Source organism: Pezoporus wallicus, unplaced genomic scaffold (assembly GCF_028554395.1).
Source record: "Pezoporus wallicus isolate ANWC-B61680 ecotype Strahan unplaced genomic scaffold, APGP_CSIRO_Pwel_v1 contig_5261, whole genome shotgun sequence".
Lineage (NCBI taxonomy): Eukaryota > Metazoa > Chordata > Aves > Psittaciformes > Psittacidae > Pezoporus > Pezoporus wallicus.
Window position 1 is genome coordinate 3801525 of NW_026642423.1, and position 16905 is coordinate 3818429.

Below are 16905 nucleotides of genomic sequence, written 5' to 3' on the forward strand. Positions count from 1 at the left end.
ATTCAGTCAACCCACAAGCTTCGTGGGGTAAGAACCAAGATTTTTACAAACAACCTAACTTTCTACTGTAGGACTTTTATGACAGCTGATGAAAAGCAAACTTTTCTTGTGGGCTGCATCACGTCTGTGAATCAAAATCCCAGAAGATCATTACATACATCACCGTCTTTCCTTCCAACAATAAGGCTCCTTAGTTGGACATACCATCCTCAAGACAAGTACAACCTACTACAAACCCTGTCTACTACTGGTTTGGAGAGATGTAGGCATCTCCCTCATACAGTGATGCTTGGGTGGAAACAACACAACTAATGCAGGTGAGTATGTCTAAAACTAAGGCAGAATTTTGGCAAGGTATACCTTAATATATGTTGCTAGAGTTCTCCAACAGCTATGCAAAAAGTAACTGGGTTCAATCACTTCCATTAACTGCCTACTTCATTTGCCTGCATTCTTTTCAAGATATGGAGCCCCAGGGACCAGAGGTCAGAGGAAATGAGATCACGGACAAGATCAGACCCAAGGTCCAATCAATCCCAGATCAGACAAAATGTGAACCCCTGAGGGGCAAACTACTTTTAAAAATATACAAGAGCCCCCCCCCCCCCCCCCCCCCCCTTCTCTCTACATACAACTTCATGCATATGTACACCTCTTATAATGGAAGCTTTTCCACTGAGTTTTACGTTAGGGAATTAACAACTATAAGTTATACATTCATGGCTGTAATACACTCCTAAGGATTATGCTTTTTCTCACTTCTGAAGAGCAGAGCAAATGCAGAGGCAAACATTACCCTGATGTATACTTCATTATAGAGCAGACTGCAGAAACAATCAGCAATATGCAACCTCCTGTAAAGAAAAAGTGACAACTTTCCTCCCCCTCCCCTCATTTCAGTATTGCTTTTTTCCTACCCTCACCCTCAGACAAATGGCATTCATCAGTGCTGATGTTGTGCTGTGTATTTTCTTCCACTCACATGCAACTGGTCAAGATAAGATGCATATACAAAGAGATTCTGGTGAGAAACTGCTGTATTATGCTGTAAATCCAGAGATACAGAACACTGACCTGTGTAAGGGCAGCAACCCCCTAATACAGGAAGAAATTTATTTGTCTGAATTTGGGTTTCTTTTCTCTTCCGCAGTGTGAATAAAGGTTTTAACTGTACAGCTTTACTTTCAAATGAAATACATAAATGACTCCCAAACAGCTGGCCTACTTAACACTACTATGTAAACATCTGGTCACATTTATGCATGCAAATAAGTACATCATCTAGCAAGTCTCTTAGGCTCAGATTAGCCTTTATCAAGTCCTCCCAGAAACCACTAGGGTTGAGGCCAATGACTGTGTGAAGGGGGGGGAAAGGGAATTCTTAAGGGTTTTTTTTCAGAACTGATCCTTGGAAAAAAGATGGATGATACAAAAAACCCCAACAGCCATGCTTTCTCTTTTTCAGTATATTTGCTTTAATGGAAGTTTTCTTTCCTGCCTCTTTGTGGTGGTTTCCTACTTCATTACATATTTTAGTAGCTTGTTATATGAATGGACACCATGCAAATTTTTAATCCTCTTTATTTTTATTCCTCTTTATTTTTATATATTTTTATATAAAATATTTTTATCATTAAAAACCTTTATTATATATTTTTAATTATATTTATTATTTATTTTGAAAATATACAAAATAATTTTATTATTATATTAAATATTCTTTATTTTTATTCCTCTTTATTTTTATATAATTTTATTCCTCTTTATTCAAACCATCTTTTGAAAGTGCCAGAGTTCTCAGGCCTGCTCCTGTTGAACTAAATGGGATTCTTGACATTGACATGAATGGAAACAGGACTAGGCTGGCTGTATGCCTCATTAGATACACTATTCTATAGCACCCTCTAAAATTCTGCTGAACCCTCCCTTTCAAGAAAATAAAGCAGGTAAACTCAAAGGCCATGAAATGTCACTATTACATTTCAACACTTAAACTGAGGTACCTGATGAATTAGCCATCTTCTTGCCAGGCATCTTAGAAAACTGCAGCCCCTGAGGGATTTCCTGTGGCCATTACCAGTTATTGCAAAGTCAAAGAGAGAAAGCTAAGGTTATTGTTTTGCCTGTGGAATCAAAATACGCTGAGAGAGCATTTTATTCCCCAGACTTAGAGGTTTATTGCATTTCTAATTCACACCTAAGGTCACCATATGTCAAGTGAGTATGCATTCTGCTACCATGGCTACTGTCATTCTAACTGTAATGCTAAATAGTCCCAGACTCTAACAATACTGCCTTAGTAACAATGCAATTTAGTGCTTATAGCAGAAGACTCATCTTCCAATTGGAGATAGGAAATTAAATGTTCTGGTTCCACCTTTGGGTTTGTCAGACTCTTCAAAATCACACAAGTTACTCAACAGCTCTGGGCCTTCATTTTCACACTAGAAAGAGCTAAAATCCCTGAATAAACAAAATAAGCAAAGCTTGTACAGCAACAACAGTGTTTTCTCTTTTGAGAAAAGTTAATAAATGAATCAATCTTTGATCAAATTTCATTCAGCATTTAAAACTACAAGATGAGGTTTGAAATCGGTTTCTTGTGGCTTGATACAATTATACCACAATGATGATGCTTCCCTCTGCACAATGCATTAATGTGAATTTGACCACACAATTGTCATTTCTTGTCATTTAAGTATTCTTACAGTTAAGCAGCCATAATTGTCCTTTGGGTGTTATCTTAAATACATTAAAAAGAAATTGAATGCTTTCACCACATTATAGATGGGACAGTTTTTCAAAGCTAATTTCTATGTCTGTGAATTATTCATAATACACTTCAAATGGGCTCTTCTGGATAAGGTAATTGACCTTGTCTGCATAAAGCACCTAGTGCCTTGCCTTGGGATAATTAAATCTACTATGTGGTCCATTATTTAAAGGTAATGTCTTTTCATTAGGTTAGGCAATATATTATCACTCAAGTAGTCACCTAATTCTGCATTTAGTGCACTGAAGTTTTCGCTGTTTTGTCATGGGTTACACTTAACCATAGTAAAATCTCACATTAAGTAGCATGGTGTAACAGTAAGACAGCATTCTTTTAATAAATGGAAACAGGACTTTGAGGACTAAAATGTCAAGATTCACCTCTGCATTTGCAACCTCAGTTGCTATGCTTGTTTTACTGTGGGAAAAGCAATAAAGTGTGTCTATCCAGTGTCAGGTCAAAACTCAGGTACAACTAATGTACCAGGTGGCAGTGGCTACACAAATTCACATACTGTTGAGTGAAAGCACTTAGTGCTGCTGAAAGGTATGCTAAAACACATGTATTGAATTACGTTCTAAACTAGCTCAGGTATAGAGTTTTATTTTGCTGTATAGAGAAACCCCCGGTTGGCCTGCCATCCAAGGATGCAATTAGCAATGCTGGTTTTCATCAAGGCTAGCTCTGAATCACTTCAGCTTTCCCTGTAACAGATTACTAGGACTCCATTTCTCACTATCTATTCCCTGAAAAGATGTTGCCCAGTGAAGATCTAAGTAGCTGATTATTTCTACATATGCATGGAGTGAAAACTGAAAAAAAGCTAAATAATTGAGCACCCAATTCTCTTCTGTGCTCCAACTACTCTGAATCGCTTTGTCAGAATAAAGCAGCTCTGCGTCTAGTCTGTCACTGACAGAGTACTCCCGCATGGGTAAATTCTTCAGTGGCACAATGATCTGAAGAAGCTCCTGCATAAAGCCCTTTCCTGGCTCTGAAAAATGGCCAGAGATGGTATTATAATTTATATTGCACCACTCCTGCAACCAGGCTTAAAGATGCTTCTCCATCCCCATGTACTTCCATTGTGCAGGGTATGTGTGTCTATTCTACCACAGGAATACAGTACTGGCTTTTTCAATCTATCAGTGCTGGAGCATTTAGACCCTGATTGCAAATTCTGCATTAACAAGCAATAAATGAACTTGTTAGCGTCTCTATCTGATTTTTTACCATGTTTCTGTAGTTTGTTTTACACTAAAGTGGAATTTAATGAAAATGCAATAATGATGACGGCTTGACTTCACGAACAAAGATTTGGGAAGGGCTTTACCCATGCTTACTACAAAATGCAATAACTAAGGAGTTAATCCATGACCTTACTTGCCTAAATCAGTACAAATATACTGAATCTGATGGAACTGAACCTGCATATCTTGTATTTTTTTAGTTGAATCATTCTCTATTGTTACTTCTCTCAAGCTGTCCATTAACAGAATGTTATGGCAGCTATTCAAAGCTTTTTAATCATGTTATACAAACACAGTTCAGCCTATTAATTGTTTATCTTGCTTAGATATGGTTTGAGTGTTCACTTAAAATTATGAAGCATTATTTTAGAACAGAAATAAAGACAAGGGCATCAAAAAGACTTCAAGGTGTTAGAGTAAAAAATTACTGTGAAGGCCTTTGGCTGAATTCCTACTTGCATGAATATTCAGGAACAATCTGTTCATGCCTCAAGAACATTTCTGCAAGCACAAAAATTTCAGTATTGTGGTCCAGAATAATATAAAAAAAGGATTATGAAAATTATAGTTAAATTGAAATGAAATTCCAGTAGGATAGGAAAGAAATAGCTGCCATTTATCATTTTCCATCATCTAAAACAAACTAGCCAAGGAAAGTAGTGTTCTAAGCAAGATTACATGCAACTGGCATGTCTGCTAAATCATATTTCATAACGGTCGACTGACTTTCACTATGTAACCACAGTTGTGCACTATACATTGATAGCTCCTGTCACTAGAATACAATTATGTTTACCCATTAGTTTCTGCTTTTGTGCCACAACCCAGCAACTACAATATTACAATGGTTCTAATGGTCTGTTTCACTTTGTTCATTTACCTATTAATTTTGGCAATGGCATATTTCATGGAACATAAATTTCATCCTCTGGTAACATGACAATGTGTAGTACAGTATGGTCAGACAGATTCTGGAGCTTTGTATGGAAGTAAAATGAACTGTCCAGGGTGGCATTTTGGAAAGAACATACCTCCCTCTGGGGGCATCAGCTGTATCTAAGGTGATTACTTCAGTGGTAACAGGATGTAATTATTCACTCAATAAAATTCTGCCTGTATTAAGTAGGTGCTTCTAATGTTCTGCAGATTGACTGGTGGCCCTAGCATGTCTCACAGAGGCAGTAAACAAAATGCAACACAATCTCTTTGTCTCGAATCCAGAAAATAAATATTCACTGGGAAGGAAGTGACCTAAAAAAGCTGGCACTGCTCTGAATCTGGAGGCTCTGGGAAATATGACCCCAAAACAGAAGCTGAGAAATGCTCATTACCAGAAGGACCTTCCCTACTTCAGTGACAGGCGTTAAAATGGCAAAACAAATGGACCAAACAGCCTTTTCATAGCCAGAGAAAAAGCCAAAGGGAGCTGAACCTAAACTTACTTCAGGAGAAGACAACTTCTCTTAGAATCCCACCCTCTGCTGTTATGTTAACATTCAGTTCTGAAGAACTCTTTCTGAGGAGCAACCACTAAACTACCATTATACACTAAAATAGTTTTAACTGGCTAAAATCATGGTGAAATTGGCAGATAAACAAATGCTGAAGTACATAAAGCCTTTAACTCAATGGGGAAAAGAGTAACCAACACTGGCTCATCTTGCACCAGGTTTGACAATGACCCATCCAGTGATCCATGAAAAAGTTAATTAGAGTCAACCTTAACCCTTCCTTTCCTCCTAACCTATCTGCGCATATCTACATAAAAGTGCAAACGCATACTTCCCCCAGTAGAAAGCATTCTACATATAAAAATGGATGGTTTATACGATATCTATTATATATAATACCTATTAAATAATACATATAATATCAATTACATTTTATCAATATCTAATATGGACTGTGGTGACCACTTGAATCAGCAACTAAAAGGAAAATTGGTAGTTAAAATAAACAGACCATGTAACTGATGTTACTTTTTCTTCAGAGCCACTTTTCAGATCTCTGCTCATTTTTTGAAGCATCCCTCATAGGCTTGGACTTATCAGTAAACAAACTTGTCAGACCTGAACTAGGTGCAGTAATACAAAACTGAGAAAAAACCCAGCCAGGAATTTTTATCACCTTTTTTTTTTTTTTCCTGCCAAGTGCTCCTTTTAACATTTTGATTGTATTGAATGAAGTAGCCTGAACAAAAAGAATAGAAAACGCTTACTGCTTGCAGACTAAACTACTAGTAGCACTATTCATGCACTATTAATGTTAATATACTGGAATTGCTACATGTTATAAATCAGACATATAATTTTAAAATTTTTTTAGCAAACCAAAGATAGCACCACTCACTGGGGGTGAGTGAACGAGTTGCCTGACTGGGTTTAAACCACGACATAGAGGAGAAGGGGGACAGAGAACTGATCATCCTGGATAAAGAAACAGGCAGCACATGAGGCAAACACTGAACATAGCACAGTGGAGTGTGTCCAAAGATCAGTGGAAGACAGATGGGTACTGAGGAAGTTCAGGTGAGTTTAGGATATACATTTTCTGTAAGTTTTTGTCTCTATGCTGAGAAGGAGACAGACATTTGTGTCTGTCATTTGTGTCATATTTGGCATGGTAAGAAAATACTGCATTTACATTTCATTCTATCCCAGGTATCAGAGAATCCATAGAGAAGATAAACAGTAAAGCACAAAAACATAGGGAAAAAAAAGCAACATTTATTACTCCACCATTCATTGAGCTATGGTTTTAGCAAGAATAAACAAAGAAACAATGTTCTAAACTGAAAAAAAACAAAACAAAACAAAAGATCGGTAGCACAGATAAAATAACCAAAACTGTGAGAGATGCTGTTCACTAGGCAGAAGCATGAGAACATACAATCAGTTTGATCAGTTCCTGCTTAGAAAGATATCTAAAGTAAATTGCAAGTATCATCTTCAATTGTGTGTATCTCTACCTGGAAGAACTCGGATGTCTACCTTGGTCTGCATGCATAACCTTAAGACAGCTACAGTAATGGTACAGTGATATGGTTTAGTGTGAGGTGTCCTTGCCCATGGCAGGGGGGTTGGAACTAGATGATCTTAAGGTCCTTTCCAACCCTAACCATTCTATGATTCTAAGACTACATGGACCATCTTAGAAATGCAAGCCTGCTTCCAACAGCTCTAGTAAGAGTGATTTCCAACAACAAGGGCGGTTTCTTAATTACAGAGTCCTTTCTTGCCCTTTGCAAATGCAAACAACAACCTTTCCATACAACTATGCCATGTACTTCAATAATAGGTACAACTAGGCAACAGGTAGAATAGGTGTGATGGTTTTTAATCTGTGCAGGTAACAACAGCTGTTTATCAACAGTGAATGAATTCTAGCATTGAATCAGCATTACTGGAGACAGACTCTAAAGACTAGATTATGAATCCATGCCTGCTGCATCTGGCTGTGTTCAGACCCATACCTAGATTTAAACCATCATGGCTAAGCTAACACTTTCTGAATGCATGGCACTCATTCTCAGGTAAGCTTATGTTTCTTCCAAACAACTATGAACAAGAAAGACAGGGCTGTCTATATAGCATCCCACTGTCTAATAAAGAAAGTAGGCTTGGGGTTCTCACACTCCTCCCTTTACAATCAACCACAGCAACAAAGCAAAATCCAAACACTGCCTGAGAAATTAAGAGGAAGAAATTTCAATGCTTGATTAATGCTTCACACTGGTAATACTATTCCTGGGCTATAGTGCAGAATCACGTCTTTCTCTCCTTACCTGGCTGAATGTACCAAACATTCCATCGCATCCCACCTGAATATACCACTACCTCCCTTGTCATTTAATAGGTCCATATAAATACACAGAATCATATGTTCCTTGCTAAACCACTGTAATGCTGTTAGTAAGTTCAGTATAAAAAACAAATGTACCTCTCAGATTACATGTTCATTTTTCCACTAGCAGCACAAGGGCAAGGCACAAAAGGTACCTATATAAATCTCACACTTGGAGCACAGGTCTTCAGGGGTGGTCATCTAGGAGGACACACTCTTCTTATGATTATTCTTCATGGCTGCATAAATTTGGCCATTTGTTTAAGGTTGGTAATTTCAAATAGATCTAATGGCCCATACCAGTTTTAGGCAAAATTGTCACTGTAGCAGCCTGATACCTCAATTTTCTTTGCAAAACAAGGCAAGATAACTACTTTTAGAAGTGGACTGTGTAGATTAATGGGTTAACCTTTCTAAATGCTAATGGTAAAAAAAAAAGGAAAAATTTTCTTCTGGGACTTTCAAATTCTGTTCTTGAGAGCAAACGAAGAAGGCTGTTGATGTTTTTAGTCTTGGACAGCTCAAGCGGGAACACACCCCTTGGCTAAACCAGTCCCCATTAAAGTCTGAGCCTTTCTCCTATCAATGGTGCTTGGAACAAATTCATGCTGAAAAGCTTTTTTACATTTTGTTCTCAATCTTCTGGCCCAGCAGACAGGAAAAAAAGCTGCTCTAAAGAAAGTTTTAAAAAGATTGTTTTCTTTCAGGTCACTACTTCTTTCTAGCTACTTGTCAAGTCTCGGTCAGATCTGATCATTCCCAAATCAGTCTGGGTTGGGGGGAGGTAAATAATTTGCAATTGCTTTTAGATGCTTCTTAGAACAGGAAGAAGTACGCAACTTTTTTCCCCAAAGGTGTTTGGGAAAATGTTTCCTCCAAGCATGCTTGTTTACCCTCCATATTTTGTTTTTGGTTTTATTTTTTTGGTGTAATTTTTCTGTTTTGTTGTTTTTTTTTTTAAATCCAAACAGTAACAGACATTTAGAAAAGCTACTTTTATGCTCCCCTTAACATCAGATGGTTCAAACAAGCAAAACGGTGAACTTTTAGGGAAGGCTCTTGTTCTGTTGCTGTTTGAACACCAAGGACAAAGTAATCTGAAAAAACAGACTTCAGCTGATCCCTGTTCTTTCTTTTCCCTGGTCTCTGCCTTACCACTTGGAAAAATAGAAAATACATTTCCTTAGGCTACCTTCGCACTGTAATGGTGGTAAAATTCCTGGACTTATGATTTACAAGCAATGAATCTGAGTCTAGCCCAATCTACATAGAGTAAAAATTTGACTCCTTTCTCCACTAGCTTACATCTTCTTTTCTTCTATTTATACTACTTAATGAAATTATGCCATTGTTATTTTGTGTATAGCCCCTTCACAACTCTGTCTTCCCAGAGAGGTGAGACCAATTAAAGTGAAATCAAAGCATATGGGCTCTGTTCCATTAACTTGCTTCATCCCATCTGATTTTCAGCAAGTGCCTTGTTTTGCACATACTTTCCCCTCTCCCGCCTTGATCTAAAACAGGAGTCAAATGAACGCAAAACACATATAAAACTGAGAGATTAAAGCCTCAAATGTTTTGCTACCCTCAAACATAAGATAAATAAAAGTGCAAATTACTAATGCCTCACTCATGTGGCATCTTGGTAGAGGTCAACTGTGAACTCTTGCATTACTACGATTTGCATCTTCTATTCCCCAGAATCAGAAAACTTCACTCTGCACTGGCCCAAATTTGACACAGAAATTAGTTTAATGTCAGTAAGACAGTCTGAGTCTAATGGAGCCCAAGATGCTCAAAGTAGGACATCCAAATGAAGCAGACAAATGGAAGTGTGATGAGAACACACTCCCTGCTGTGGCTTTAATGAGGGAGAAGGCACACTTTTCTGCTCATGCAGCAGTACTGCTTTCTTTCTTGAATGGTGCACAGGTTGCTGTCATAGCTAATGACCCATTAATATAAGAAGCCATGGATTAGCTGTTTGTTTCTAATTGCCATTGTTTGTTTATTGTTAATAATATGCTGAGTAATGCAAATTAAAAAAAGACTACCAATACTTATGATTAACATAATGTTGACTGGGATAGCCTGAAAAAAAAAGGTGTATTTCTGCCATCCAGCTCAGGGAACTGAGTACTCTGAGGATGGCTAGTGTGACTATTAAAGACTGAGGCAAAGGTAGCATTAAGTACCTCAGCCTTTTTGTCATCCTCAGTCACTAGGTTTCCCCTATTACCCAGTGGAGGATGGAGGTTCTCCTTGACCCTCCTTTTATTGCTAATATATTTGTAAAAGTACTTTTTATTATCTTTTATGGTAGTGGCCAGATTTAGTTCTATCTGTGCCTTCGCCTTTCTAACTTTCTATATATATAATTCAACAACATCCTTATATTTTTCAAGGGATGACAGTCCCTTCTTCCACAGGTGATAAATTATCTTTTTTTCTTGAGTTCAGCCAGGGTAGTATCTTCCCCACTGGTTTGATTTTCAGTACAAAGGGACTGCCTGCTCCTGCTTCTGAAGGATTTCCTTCTTGAAGAGTGTCCAGCCTTTCTGGACCCTTTTCTCCTTTAATAATGTTTCCTAAGGAATTCTGCCAACCAGCACCCTAAACAGGCCAAAGTCAGCCCTCCAGAAGTCTAAGGTGGAGGTTTTGCTGACCTTCTTCCTGACATCTCCAAGGACTGAAAATTCAACTATTTCACGATTGCTTTCCCCAAGACAGCCTCCAACTATCACATCACCCACCAGTCCTTGTCTGTTTGTGAACAACAAATCTAGCCAGGCATCTCCCTAGTTGGCTCACTAACCAGCTGCCTTCGGAAGTTATCTTTCACACCCTCCAAGAACCTCCTGGATTGCTTCTTCTCTGTTGTATTGTACTTCCAGCAGACATCCAGTAGGTTGAAGTTCCCCATGAGAACAAGGACAAACAACTGTGATCATTTGTAACACCAGCAATAAAAGTTCACACAATGAATTTGAGATGCCACACTCAAAATCTGTTGTCTAGATTTACATTTCATTTACCTGTAGTATGCATCTTCATTAATTCCCAAGGTACAAGCTTCTGGCATAATGTCAGTAAAACAGATCTATTCAGTTTGGACTGACAAATTTGTTTTCTAGAAAATTGTAAAAGATTTCTTAAAAAAAAATAAATATTTTTTAGTGTAATTTCAGAATTGATACTTAGACTTAAAAAATAAAACCAAACCAAACCAAACCAAAAAAAAAACATCCCAACATTCAAAGGAGGAAAAAAACACAACAAAACTTAATAAAAAAACTCAACAGAAACATCTAGTGACAGCAGAAGTATGAAGGATGTATTCCAAATCCACAGAAGCAATCAGGTGTTACCCATACAAGCTCCTTAAGCTCCTTCCTCACTATCATGCCCCAATTCAAGAAGTGTTTTTAAATTCACCTGACATTGTGTATAAAGCAAACACAGATAATGGTGCTCCAGTGTTCACTGAAGCAATCCCAGGAGACTTGTGCCCTTTTGGTGTCACTCCAGAAGTATGCCAGTTAGCATTAAACCTGTCCTCCCCTGCAGAAGGGTTCAAGGAAGGAGCGTGTTTTCTTCTCAGTGGATTAGAAGCCACTCAATGTATGTCTGAGCATGGATTTCTTCCTCTGTCTTTCCCATTACTTGGCCTCTTGGCTGCACTACATTCTCAGAGAAGTGTAACAAAACTAGGGAAGTAATGCAAGCAGCTGCCATTTCTTCCTTGGCAGCTATAGTACACTTTTCCTCACTGCCAGTCACAAGGGACTGTATAAGGTGAGGGGAGTAAAGGGTTAGAAATTGGGATAATGACATTTCCACTACTCACAGGTGCATGCATACTAGATGCCAAGTTACCTCCTCCACACAGAAGGTTTTTATTCTCCTTAAACCATCTGCATTTTAATCAGCTGCACACTACTAACAATACAGCATCTTTAAAAATGGCATCTAACCCTCCCCTACAAAGAGGGGACACCACTCCCTTCAATAGAAAGTATTTTTTGAGGGCAGATTGCCTTGTTCTATGTAATTTGGTACAAAGACAAATAGGCTCCTGCTAATGCATTAACAATTTAAAGTTATTTTGTGCAATGACAAATATTCTTTGGTAATGCAGTAACATTTTAAAGTACCTGGAATGATAAAATGGAAATTATATTTGGAAGGTATAAAACAGTAGTGAGTAAAACCCCGATGGCAAATGACTGCATGCTCTGGGTCATTTTATATCACCTCATGGTACATCTATGCAAAAAACTTCATCAGAAGACAGCTTCCACACGCTTTCATAAAGATTCATACTGCTCTGAAAAGTGGTGTCTCCATTATATGAAATCTTCATGCAAACCACACCTCAAACACTGTGGGTCATTTCTGGTGAAAAAAATACCAGTGCCAGTGAAGGTCCAAGAGGGGCAACTAAAAGCACTAAAAAGCAGTAGATGAGGGCAGGACAGTGATTCACCACATCCTGCAATACAAGAACTCACTGCACTGAGTAAAACATTAATTTAAAACATGCTAAAGAATCCAGTAGTTCTGTACACGGCAAGTAGGGAATTGCTGGAAACTGCTTTCGTTAAGAAGCTGCAGAGACAAGTAATATAATGAAGTTCAAAAACAGATTAAATTTATGAACACCAGCTCCATAGTGGATTCTAAAAGTGATTGGCAATGGCATAAAGTCTAATACCATTACTTCTTCTCAATGAGGGTGACGGAACACCGGAACAGGCTGCCCAGGGAGGTTGTGGAGTCTCCTTCCCTGGAGACATTCAAAACCCGCCTGGACACATTCCTGTGTAACATTATCTAGGTGTTCCTGCTCTGGCAGGGGGATTGGACTAGATGATCTTTCGAGGACCCTTCCAATCTCTAGCTTACTCTGATACTGTTACTGTGATACTAGAGCAACTGTGGGTGATGGGAACATATTGAGTGATGTGCTGAAGACGTCCAGAATTGTCAACGTAAGCTGGAACTCTCCAGTCGCCACTATTGGAGGTAGGACTCTGTAGAACATCTCCTGGCATCTTATGCTCTGACATTGCTCGAGGTCTAGTCTGGAACTAAAGAGAGAGCCTGCACAGATGAAGAGCTCTAGCAACATGCAGGGCACGGATAAAACATAACTGAACTGTCTTAGCAGCAGAATTAAGTCTAAACTCAAGTCTAAACTCAGAAATTAAGACACACTTCCTGCTGTGATGTACTGCTACATCTTTCCCTCCAATGATAGCGGAATGAAATGCAAATGCAGTGGTTCACAGGTGAGGGCAAACAGCTGTTTCACATAAGAAATCAGAGACCTAGAGATGGGACGTGATGCAGTTTGGTATCGAGATACAGGTCTAGCTGGAAGGTAGAGGGAAGGAGGTGGAAGCCTGGGTGCAAGACATATAATACTGGGACTTGACAAATCTTAAGAGAGACAGGGAGAAGTTCAGGCATAGTTTAGGATGGATGTTTGAAATCAAAGCTTGAGGTGACTTGGTATGGGAATGTTATTGGAAAAACAAAAAATAAGGAAGCAGGAAGGGAAAAAACACCACCTAAAGACATTCCTATTTCTTTGATTTTGCTCTACGACTGATCTTTTCTCAGTCCCTGCCTACACAAATATGCTATGAACTTGACAGACTGTCAGCCAAGTATTGTAAAGCAAGCTATCCTGCCACTGATACAGCCATCACCGTGTTAAGTCCTTGATAAGGTGGATGTGAGGCAGCTTCCCAAATGTTAAGCCTTTGAGTACACCCACAGCTTCTAGAAAACAGCAGATTCAGAGCTGACAGTTTGTTTAGCTAATAGCATTTTCATACCTCCAAACATCTTGTTTTTAACAGTTTAATTAAACCTGCATGTGCATGCATGCACCAATCCTTACACACATACCCTTTTCCTAGATATTACCCAAGATGCTCCTCAAAGAAAGGAAATCAGAGCCCTAGGGGGGGTCTAAATTTCTTTTCAGATTCCCAGAATACAGACAGCATATTTAGAAGTAGCCTAAGCTTCCTGACTAAGCCCCTCCTCTCCTGCTTCCTTGTCTGTCTGTGCTTCTAAGGAAGAGGTGGTGGTAAAGTCTGCAATGTTTAGTAAGAGTGTGAATGAGTGTGAATGCCAACTGTCAGATTTGATCTGGCTATGTGAGTGTCTCTCCAACAGGCATGGAGAAGTCACAAGAGAATTGCAATTACTGGTCATAAATTGTAAGATTTGTTTGCCACCATCATGAGAAAGCCAGCTATTCTTTTGATGAAAAGACATCTATTCTGATGTTCACAAAGCTCCTGAAAATCTATCTGATGGCAGAGATGTATAAAAATGCAGTTCTGGACAATTTAAGTTTAGTTTTAAAAGAAACACTTGCAGCTAAGCCATAGCATGACAATAGGAACTGATAAGGCTGTTTCAGACTGTAGGAGGTGGAGATGAGTAAATGCCTTTGCCAACTGCCAGACTGCATGTCTGACACATTGCAGATGTAAATGCATGTAACTCAATGGAGAGACTATGCTGAATCACACCCACTAGGGATGTGCCTGTGTCTTCAGGTCACAAAGTAGTAGGAAGACAGGAAACACAAATTCCTTGATATAAACTGGAACAACTTTATGCAAGCCAGGAGCCTCCCTTAGTTTGTCTCTGAGGCAGCCCAGAGTCCTATGTTTGTCCCTTTGGCCAGGTGCATATTTTTTTATTTTTCTTTTCCCCATGTCAAAGCTGTGAAAGCCAAAACTGCTGTGTAAGAACATGTGTCTTTGCTGGAGAGGAACACTATGAATGCAAAAGGAAAGATTTTTTTATTGTTTCTCTGTGAAACATGACAGTGTTTAGATCCTGAAGACAAGGATTTGGGCATTTGGTGTTACCGCTGAGATAACCTAATCATGTGTTCCATCTCCTTGGAAGAAAAAGAACAAAACCCTAAATAAGAGGAAGCTCAGAAATGGATTTGATTCCTTGCAAGAAACAGAACTTTTATGGCTCTGTCAGGATCAGATACACCTCTGGGAGATGTCCTTCCATAAAGCATTCACTGCTGGGCCTGTTCTAGAGGTATTAATGAGTGGTGATATTCAGCATGCTGGACTGGGTCATGCAATATTTCCTGCTGGCCTATAAAAGCTGCATTGCCATCAGTATGTGTGAATTGCATACTATCTTCTGAAGGAAGATCTGAAGTGTGGTTTGTTAACCATAATTACACCTTATGATACCTGGCCACACAGAGAGAACATAGTACTTAAAGTATCCAAAAGCCTAGGTTAAATCAAGAAACAACCCCCCCCAGTTTTGATTTTTGTCCTGTTGTTCTGGCCCCAAATCAAACTCCCTCCAGTCACTTCTGGGAACAAACAACACAGGTGACAACTTTCTGCAGTGAGTCCACCAAAATGCTCTGGGTTATTTGCATTTGTAGCTCATCTTCAAGTTTGGGAATGTAAATTTGTTATATCATAGAACTTTTCAAGACACCTATAGTGTTCAGCACCACTGGGTCTCTAGGCTTTGATATAGCAGCAGCTCATCTCAAAATGAATATCGATTAATGGAGCTATTTAAGTCAGTGGGGAAAAAACAATAATTGAAAAACAATACTTAGCTAAGAACGGTTACCCATATCTTGTTGTTTCAAGAACTCAAATGATTTATTTTTGAGCATGTTCCGCATCTAGCCTTAGGCTACTGAGAATGTTCAGGATGAAAAATTGAAAGTATAATTAAAAAGCATAAAAAAAGGAAGAAAAAAAGAGGAAAAAATGATGGTGTTGGCCACATGCACAGCACTGGATTGGGAGTTTTTTTCTCATTTATCAGCCGGAATGGTATTAGAGATTTATGAGTTGTGCAATTCTTGTGTGATCAACTGTCAGGACCACAGTGGCAGTGCAGCAGCTGCAAGAGCACAAGCCAGGCTGTTGGACACTAACCCTGTGTCCTCTTCTTTGAGGAGTCAGTCACAGCTTTGGTCCTGAACAAGCAGAGAAGGAGCTACCTCTGGAATTGTCTTAGCCAGTCCATAGATAGCATTAGTCCTGAAGCAAGATAGTTTATAAACTGTCAATTTACACAAGATTTTTGGTGGTGTTTTTTTTTGTTTGTTTGTTTTTTTTTTTTCAGTTAGTTGTTTTGTTTAGTTTTTTGTGGGGTTTTTTTTTTTTTCTTCTAAAGGAGTAGTGGGCCTGGATCCATAAGAAGTGTCCCTAGCCTTATAGAGGCACCACATACAAAGGTATTTCAAAGTGCAGTCATAGGGTACCTTCCTGTGTACGCATGACCAAGTACCTCACAGAAATGTGTAAAAGTAAACACATGAAGCCCTTCTGTAATATTGTAGCCTTCACACTTAAAGATTTTGGAAATAATCACAGTGTGATTATATCTTTATAATATGTCAAGTATGGTGTGGGATACAGAAGCAAGCAACACTAAAACTATTAATAAGCCATTATTTGCCCCTCTTTATAAGCAGTTATGCCTGCATTTTGTTTTCCTTCTGGGCTCTCCCCTGGATGCCAATATTAACATTCTATTCTTTAAGAAATTATTAGCAATGGCTAATCTTGGCTGGTAAATTCTGATGATAACAAAAGACATGATTCACAAGTTTTAAAAATAAACTGACTGCAAGGCATCTGATTACTGGATCCATAAATATTCAGTGTTATAGTAACTTTGTTGGAACCAGGCAGTTTTTGATACATCTCATTAGGCAATATATTTTTAACACAATAGGAACTCCCATTGCAGCCTTCCCTTTAGGCTTTCTGTGGGATTTCTTCTAATCTACTAACAAATTTAAGAGTTGCTAATAATCAAAGAATCACCAGGACCACACAGACATGACAAGTAACTAGATGAGGCTTAATGTCATTCATCTGTCTGGATAAGCAAACATAAAATCTCAACTCTAAGGGAGTGGAAGGCAGCCATCCTGAGCAGCCACTGGAAACTTGGTACCACAGAGAGACATAAACATACACTCTGCTTTCTTGTTGCTGCTACATTAAG

At 38.7% G+C, this 16905-nt stretch overlaps 1 protein-coding gene across 2 annotated transcripts in view; it reads right to left on the bottom strand.

Annotated features, from left to right (window-relative positions):
• Positions 1–16905, bottom strand: part of CNTNAP5 (contactin associated protein family member 5) — a 298904-nt gene that overhangs the window by 66506 nt on the left and 215493 nt on the right. The gene's annotated exons all lie outside the window — the stretch shown is intronic.